General features: G+C 33.9%; 1 protein-coding gene across 1 annotated transcript in view; it reads right to left on the reverse strand.

Moving 5' to 3' along the window:
* Positions 1 to 8,085, reverse strand: part of LOC148943986 (huntingtin-interacting protein K) — a 33,763-nt gene extending 25,678 nt beyond the window's left edge. The window contains exon 1 of the mRNA XM_089101686.1: positions 8,039 to 8,085. The gene's annotated coding sequence lies outside the window, so the exon portion shown is untranslated. The remainder of the gene's footprint in view (positions 1 to 8,038) is intronic.
* Positions 8,086 to 9,484: the final 1,399 nt, after the last annotated feature.

A 9,484-nucleotide genomic window follows, 5' to 3' on the forward strand; every position in this document is an offset into this window, starting at 1 on the left:
GTAAATCTTATTTACAGACGCTTTTATTAGTCACAAATATACGTAACTGGAGAGTTAAATAAAGCATCGAATTTGAATGTTTATAGATTTTTAATATATGTATTAAAGGTTTCGCCTCCTAGTCTTACCTTGATCTTTAAGCTAAAGTTCGAATTTTGTTCCAATTCTTTAAAAATGACCCCTTTATCACAAAGGTCGTTAATTAGAATAAATAGCTCTTATGAAATTACTAAAAAATCTTTGGCTCAAAGAGCAAGGTATTGACTAGGGGGTGAACCCAATCATATATGTAATATTTTCTGTTCGTTTTAAGTTTTGATGTTGCTCTTTACTTTCAGTTGAAAAACTTTTTTTTTCTATTAAATTTCTGATCTCTTTCTTTAATAATGCTGGGAAATCCTTCAACCCCTTCATAGCAATGTCCCTTCCCCCATGAAAACTTCCATCATGGAAAGATCCTGCCATATAACCCCCGACCCCCCCCCCCACCTACCAGAAAAAATCCCCCCTGAAAACGTCTGTATACTTTCCAATAACGAATACTACATGTTAACATTGAGTAAAGTTCATAACTTTCAGCCCTCTCCCTGGGGACTTCGGGGGATTAAGTCATCCTAAAAGACATAGTTATCATATTTTCCACCATGCTGAACAAAATGGCTATCTCAAAATTTTGATCAGGTGACTTTGCAAAAAAAATGAGCGTGGGAGGGAGCCTAGTTGCCCTCCATTTTTTGGGTCACTGAAAAAGAGCACTAGAACTTTTAATTTCCGTTCCAATGAGCCCTTCCACGATATTCTAGGACCAATGGGTCGATACAATCACCCCTGGGAAAAAAAAAACAAATAAACACACATCCATGATCTTCCTTTTGGCCAAAAATTCAAAATTCCACATTTTCGTAAATAGGTGCTTGAAACCTCTACAGAAGGGTTCTCTGATACGCTGAATGTGATGGTGTAATTTTCATTAAGGTTCTATAACTTTTAGGGGGTCTTTCCTCCTTTTTTCTAAAATCAGGCAAATTTTCTCAGGTGCGTAACTTTTGACGGGTAAAACTAAACTTGATGAAACTTATATATTTTAAATCAGAATTAAAATCTGATTCTTTTGATGTATCTATTGGTATCAAAATTCCCTTTTTTAGAGTTTCAATTACCATTGAGCCGGGTCACTCCTTACTTACAGTTTGTTAACACAAACTGTTTGAAAAAAAAATACATTGTGCCTTGACAATTCTAGTGCTAACATTTTCAGAGCATCCACCAACATTTGCTAGCTTAATCAAAAAAACTTTTTCCACAAAATAAGTTTTTCAAAGAAAAGTAAAGAACTCTATTAAACCAAAAATGAGCAAAAATAAAATCAAATAGTCTACCAAGCGTGAAACTACCACAAATCAGCATCAATAAATAAATGAAACTCAAAACGAGCAGAAATTAACATAAGTTGGGCTCAAAACCCTTATGCCTTCCCAAGGCCAGAACAAAATTTGCACTTCACTGAAAAAATATAAATGTTTTTACTTTTATAACTTTAATAAATCAAATAATATTAACATTTTGATTACTAAATATCAGCATATGTATATTAAAACTGACAATGCACATTCATTTGTATTTTTTCAGCAAAATGCAAATTGTGTTCTGGCCTTAGGAACGCATAGGGGTTTTGCACCCAACTTATGTTAATTTCTGCTCGTTTTGAGTTTGACTCAGTTATTTATTGTAATTTCTGTTCGTTTTGGGTTTCATTTATTTATCAATATTTGATATTATTTGATATTATTTTTGCTCATTTTTTGTTTAATGGAGTTCTTTACTTTTCTTTGAAAAACTTATTTTGTGGAAAAAGTTTTTTTAATTAACTTCTGTTAGTTTTATATTGACATAGTCTTTTCAGGGAAAAAGAAAATGATACTTTAAATCTTTTCTTTTTTTAAGACTTTATAGTTTGGCCAACTATTTGTATGCTGGAGAAATTTTTTCAGCAATTTTTAACAACATACACCCTTTTAAAAATCTGGACACAATTAGTACTGTTTAATTTAGTTTCATACCTCCTCAAGTTGACCTGAAATAGAAAACTTGATACCATTCGCAAAAAAAACTTTTTGCTTTCTTTGATAGCTTGGATACACTTACGCTATTTTGATTTGGTTCAATTTTAAGAGCAGAAGTAGCCCCAAAAGTTTGAACATAATACCTTCAGTCGTTCTTGGGATAGGCCTACTGCTGAGATGCCTTATTGGGAATTAGCATTATCAGTGTGCATTTTGATTTAATCTTAAGGCAACATTTAGTTTTTAAATATAATGGACAAATGGGAGGATTGGCGTGGTAGGGGGACTAGTTGCTCTCCAATCACTTTTGACTATTAAAAAGGGCATCAGCCCTTTCTATTTTCAATCAAATGAGCCCTTTTTGAAGTTCCCATGACAACTCCTTTGATACAAAGTGCCCTGGTCTAAACAACAACAACAACAAAAAATAATACATTATACCCACATCAATCTTTACTATAAAAATGTCAAGCCTTCCAATCACTTTTGACTATTAAAAAGGGCACTAGGCCTTTTTACTTCCAATTGAATGAGCCCTTTTGGAAACGACAACGCTTTCTATAAACACCTTATATGCCCTCAGGACATAAATTACAACCCTTACCCTAAGGGGTGTTAGGGTGGTTGTCATCCTCTAAAACCGAATTTCCAGAACTTTCAACTATGTTAAACAAATGGCTATCTCAAAATTTTGATTGGATGTGTTTGGGGAAATGGTGGGCGTGAGGGGCGGTAGTTGCTCTCCAATCACTTTCCACTATTAAAAATGGCCCTAGCCCTTTCGATTTACAATGAAATGAGCTCTTTTGAAGTTTCTACAACAAAACTTTCAATGAAAATCTTATATGCCCACAGGGCATAACTTGCAACCCTTGTCCCGAGTGCCGGGGGAGGGTGTCATTTTCAAATACCTAATTTCCAGAACTTTCTACTCCGTTAAAAAAAATGGGTATCTGAAGATTTTGATTGGATGTATTTGGAGGAGTGGTGGGTGAGAGGGGGGTTAGTTACCCTCCAATCACTTTTGACTATTACAAAGGGCACTAGCCCTCTCAATTTCGAATTGAATGAGCCCCTTTTGTTGTTCTACGACAACTCTATCAATAAAAAACTTATATGCCCCCAGGGCAGAACTTATAACCTTTGCCCTTGAGGCTCTGGGTGGTTTGTCATCCTTAAATACATAATTTCCAGAACTTTCAACTATGCTGAACAAAATGGCTATGTCAAAATTTTGATTAAATGTGTTTGGGAAAATGGTAGGCATGAGAGGGGCATTAGTTGCTCTCCAATCACTTTCAACTATTATAAAAGGCACTAGCCCTTTCAATTTCTAATTGAATGAGTCCTTTTGAAGTTTCTATGCTTTCAATAAAAACCTTGTATGCCCCCAGGGCATAACTTACAACCCTTGCCCTGAGGGTTGTCTTCCTTAAAGACCTAATTTCCAAAACTTTCAACTACGTTGAATAAAATTGCTATCTAAAATACTGATTGGATGTGTTTGGAGAAAAGATGGGCATGAGAGGGGGTATAGTTGCCCTCAAATCACTTTCCACTATTAAAAAGGGCTTAGCCCTTTGAATATCCAATTGAATGAGCCCTTTTTCAAGTTTCTACAACAAAGATTTCAATAGAAACCTTAAATGCCCCCAGGGCATAACTTATAACCCTTGTCCTGAAGACTGTGGGGGGAGATTCCTGCTCAAAGTTATAATTTCCTGAACTTTGAACTGCATGGAACAAAATGGTTATCTCAAAATCTTTATTGGATGTGTTTGGGGAAATGGTGGGCGTGGAAGCGGTGTTAGTTGCTTTCCAATCACTTTTGACTATTAAAAGGGCACTAGCCATTTCAATTTCCAATCAAATGAACCCTTTTTGAAGTTTCTACAACAACATAATTTACAACCCTTTCCCTGAGGGCGGTGGGGGGGGGGGTTGTCATCCTCAAAGACCTAATTTCCAGAATATAAAACTACATTGAATAAAATGGCTATCTCAAAGTTTTGATTGGATGTGTTTGGGGAAAAGGTGGGCATGAGAGGCAGGTTAGATGCCCTCCAATCACTTTTGACTATTAAAAAGGACCTTTTGAATTTACAATCGAATGAGCCATTTTTAAATTTCGTACAACAACACCTTCTATAAAAAACCTTTTATGCTCCCAGGGCATAACTCACTACCCTTGCCGCAAGGGCTCTCGGGGATTGTCCTCAAAAACATAATTTCTATCTGGAAATCAACTAAGCTGAACAAAATGGCAATCTCAAAATTTTGATTGGATGTGTTTTGGTAAATGGTGGGTGTGGATGGGGTGTTAGTTGCCTTCCAATCACTTTCGACTATTAAAAACATCAAAAGCCACTCCAATTTCCAAATGAATGAGCCCTTTTTGAAGTTTCTACAACAGCTTCTTTGATAAGAAGTGCCCAACTCTAAAGGAAAAATATATTTAATAATACATTGTGCCAACATTGTTTTTATATTCCCCCAGGGCATAACTTAAAACCCTTGCCCTGAGGCTTGTAGAGGATTGTTCTCCTCTTTACTTAGTCCCCATTTCTTGTCTTGTTCTTGAGTGTCCCTGTTTTTTACTTAGGCAGTGTGATTGTGCTGCCTATGATTTATACAACAACTTTCTATATAAACTTTATAGGCCCCCAGGGCATAACTTACAGCCCTTGCAGTGAGGGCTCTGAGGGGGTTATCATCTTAAAAGACCTAATTTCCGGAACATTCAACTGCATTGAACAAAATGGATAACTCAAAATTTTGATCGGATGTGTTTGGTAAAATGGTGGGCGTGAGAGGGGTGTTAGTCATTATCCAATCACTTTGAACTATTAAAAAAGGCACTAGCCCTTTCATTTTCCAATTGAATGAGCCCTTTTGAAGTTTCTATGACAACTCCTTTGATACAAAGTGCCTGGGTATGGAGAAAAAAAACACATTGTGCCCACATCATTCTTTACTTAGGCAGTGCTGCCTATGATACTAAACAGGTAAGTAAAGTAGCCCATTTGATCAATCTTCTTGTTAACCAACATCCTCTGTTAAGCCTCATTTATTCCTAGTCTAAGCAACATAGTCTACTTGACATTAACTTTTAACCCTAGGCCTATTCTTTCATACTGAACCCTCAAACCTCTAAAAACATTCAAAATGGTAGCATTTTCACTTAGGTTACTCAGATTATCAGCATAATCTAAGTCTAGGAGAGTTTTAAGGTAAAGAATTTTAAGGTAAGAATTAAATTGTTTTCAAGTTTTATATATTATCAGAAAATTGACCATAATATAAACATTTGAAAAAGGATAAAATAGGGTAAGGAATCTGATGGTAGGCTAGTCCTAGCCAACTAATTTTATATTATTGGAGTAATTTCTTGAGAAGAGTTGCATAAATGCAGCATTACTCAAATTAATTCTAGGATACATCATGTAAGCAAATAACTAAACCTTAATAGGTTGAGATGTAGCCAAAGGACAAATATTGGGTAAATTTTCAAATTTAAATAATACTGAGATAGCTAATAAATAGACATAGACCAATGGAAAATAAAATTTACCCAGTAAATATTGAGCAGTTCATATTATTGACCTACAAATAAATAGAACATACCACTAGATGTAATGTTTTATTCTCTTTCTGAATATAATAATTGCTTTTCTTGCAAATTCAGTTTTAAGCCCTTTCTTGGACCTGTGAAATGATAATTTCTGTCTATGTTTTTTGGCATAAAAAGAGTTAAAACATTGGTGTCAAACTTACTATTTCATTATAAATTCCATTTTGTTAAAGTTATATAATCTGTAAGCATTGATTTGTTGTAATTAAGCTGGATAAAAAATTCAAAACAATTTCTCTATTTTTCTATTTGCCATGTTTTATCTGTTAGCTTTGATATTTTTCAACATACACAACAACAGTTGTGTAGGTTGAAAAATTTCACCAACAACTGTGGTGAAACAAAAGTTTTTAAGCATCACAACCAAATAAGAAGAAAACATGGTGGATTTGCTTGGAACATTTTTTACTCAACTTAATCTGGACAAATCAATGTTTGTAAATTATACAACTTTTACAAAATGGATTTATAATAAAATACTAAGTTTGAAACAAATGTTTAAACCCATTTTAATATGCAATAAATGTAAAATGAAATTATTATTTTCAAGGGTCATAAAAGGCTTAGAATTGAATTTGCAAGAAAAGGGATTATTATATTCAAAAAGAGCACAAAAAAAGCATCTAGTGGTATGTTCACTTTATTTTTAGGTTAATAATAAGAACTGCTCAATTGGCTATTTACTATTTACCCAACCTGCAAACCCTTAAAGCAAAAAATATACATAATAAATTGTATAAGCCCTTATAGGCCTATGCACTGAATTTCCCATAAGTCAATTTTCTTCAAATTGATTAAATAGTTTGTCAAAATAGTGGAAAAACAATTGCACATCCTACACAAATTGGTAAATTTTTCACAGAATAAATTTTATTTCTGATGTAAATGAGAGGTAAGTTTAAACTTTACCCCAACCCCCCCAATGTGCAAATATATACCCTGAATTGGTATATATAGGGGTGGGGGTAAAATTCATTTCCAACAAAAATGATTAGGCTATTATATTTGGAAAGAGCACAAAAAAGGGCATTGAGTGGTATTTTTACTTTATTTGTAAGTCAATAATATGATTTGCAAGAAATTTACCAATTCTTATTTTAGAAAATGCAGCTTGATTCTATTAATCATAATAGGCTATGATGTTTCATTATGCTACTATCCACATTTTAAATGTGGATGGCCCCCCTAATGTGCAAATATATACCCTGAATTGGTATATATAGAGGTGGGGGTAAAATTCATTTCTGACAAAAATGATTATTACACTTGGAAAGAGCATAAAAAAAGGCATTTAGTGGTAAGTTTAAGGTAAATATTTACCAATTCATATTATTGAGCTACAACTAAAGTGAATATACTACTCAATGCCCTTTTTTATGCTCTTTACAAATATAATAATCATTTTATCAGAACTGAATTTTAGCCCCTGCCCCTATATATACCAATATAGGGTATATATTTGCACATTAGGGGGTGGGGGTAATTTTATTTCTGATGTAAATGAGAGGTAAGTTTAAACTATATATATATATATATATATATATATATATATATATATATATATATATATATATATATATATATATATATATATATATATATATATATATATATATATATATATATATATATATATATATATATATATATATATATATATATATATATATATATATATATACAAATCTTTAAATTAGCCAACTGGCCAACCAGTATTTTAAGCATAGGCTAGGAGTCCAGCTGGATATAAGGAAACATATTAAGAAGACAATTCTTACTCCAAACTATGAAGAACATAGTTTTAGTTAACACATTTTGCAGGGGGAGAGCCTTTATCTTCAATTTTTTCCTTGTTTTTCTAAAAAATTCATGAATTTGTTAGAACCTAGCCTATAAATTCACAGACTATGCACCCCCACTCCCCTAATGTGCAAATATGTATCTAGAATTGCATCCTCAATCTAAATATAAAACACCCATTTGCATCAAAAATGAACTTTACACCTATATTAGCCATGTGGTGGATGTCTATCCATTTCTGATGCAATCAAATGTTATTATTTCATTTCAGGATCTAGGCTAATTCTGATTCTAATGAAGGTATTAATATTGAAAAAAGTAAGTTTTCCAATCTAGTATCAACCTAATTTCTACTACCTGCAGCCTAACTAGCCTAGTAGCCATTCCAATTATCTATCAGCTACAGTGTGCCTAAAATCAGGAGCTTGCTGCCCATGTTGAAAAAGTTTAATTTCCATAAAAATTTCCCACTTATCCAAAAATAGGCCATTAAGCTCTTCGTCTATTACTTTACTTAATAACAGTTAGATAACAAAAAAGTTACTGAATTCAAGAACTGTAATATTTAAAATTGGCGCGCATAAGGTCAAATCCTATACAAAACAAAATGATGAAACAAATAAACGATGGCCGGCGTTAAACCCCACTTCGTATAAAAGAAGTTGTCGTAGAAACTTCAAAAAGGACTCATTCAATGATAAATTGACAGGGCTACTGCTCTTTTTAATAGTCGAAAGTGATTGGAGGGTAAATAGCATCCCACGACCATCATTTCCGCAAGAAGTTCTGACCAAAACTTTAAGACAGCCTGTTTGTTCAGCGTAGTTGAAAGGTCCGGAAATTATGTATTTAAGGATGACACCCCCCCCCCACAACCATCAGGACAAGGGGTTGTAAGTTCCATTCCTGGGGCATATAAGGTTTTTTTTATAAATTCTGGTTGTGTGAACTTTGAATAGGGGTCATTGGACTGGTAATCAGAAGTTCTAGTGCCCTTTTTAAGAGTCTAAGTTGTCAAAGGGCAGCTACCCCCCCCCCTACCACACACAGACACACAAACACATCGTGTTTCCATTAATTGCATCTAATAGACATTTTGAGACATCCATTTATTCAAAATAGTCCAAATAACATATAACAAGGCTTTTGGGGCTGAAACAAACCCCCAGAGCTTAGGGGCAAGGATAGTGAGTTATGCCCCAGATGCATTTAAGATTTTTATGGAAGGGACGATTCTTAAACTTTAGAGAAGGCTCATATTGTCGAAGATTAAAATTTCTAGTTCTCTTTTAAGAGTCAAAAGTGATGGAGGGCAACTTTCTCCTGACCACACTGGTTTTCACAAAACGTATATGATTGAGATTGTGAGATAATGATTTTGTTCAAAATAGTCCTAAGTACGTATAAAAATGCCTCTAGGGTTGACAAAACCCCCATTGTCCTGGTGATAAGGTTGTAAGTTACGTCTTGGAGGCATATAAAGTCTTAACGAAATGGATGGTTGTATGAACTTCAGATGGGGTTCATTTGATTTGAAATTGGATGCTATAGCGCAGTTTTAAGAGTCAAGACTGATTTGATAGCAGCCCCCCCCCCCCTTCAACAGCCATCATTTTCCCAAACATTTCCATCTAATATATACTTAGGAGGGGACTCTTTGGATTAGTTATCAGAAGTTCTAGTGGCTTTTTTAAGAACAAAGGGATCTCAGTTCAGTTACCACTCTCTTACATCGTGTTCTCCCAAAATACATCCAGTTTAAATTTTGAGACACTCCTTTTATTAAAAAAATAGCCCAAAGATCATATAAAGATCATATATTTTTCCTGTAAGTAAGGGAGTTTAACAGGGAAGTACTTTATCTCCAAAATTATTTTGTATATTTATTAATGATATAGTGCAATTTTTCCAACGCCAATGGGCACCAACACTTCGTCTTGGAAATTTGAATCTTTCAATGTTGCTTTTCGCAGATGACATAATTTTACTG

The sequence above is a fragment of the Artemia sp. Qi Xiang Cuo genome, chromosome 15, assembly GCF_049724085.1.
Source record: "Artemia sp. Qi Xiang Cuo chromosome 15, ASM4972408v1, whole genome shotgun sequence".
Classification (NCBI taxonomy): domain Eukaryota; kingdom Metazoa; phylum Arthropoda; class Branchiopoda; order Anostraca; family Artemiidae; genus Artemia; species Artemia sp. Qi Xiang Cuo.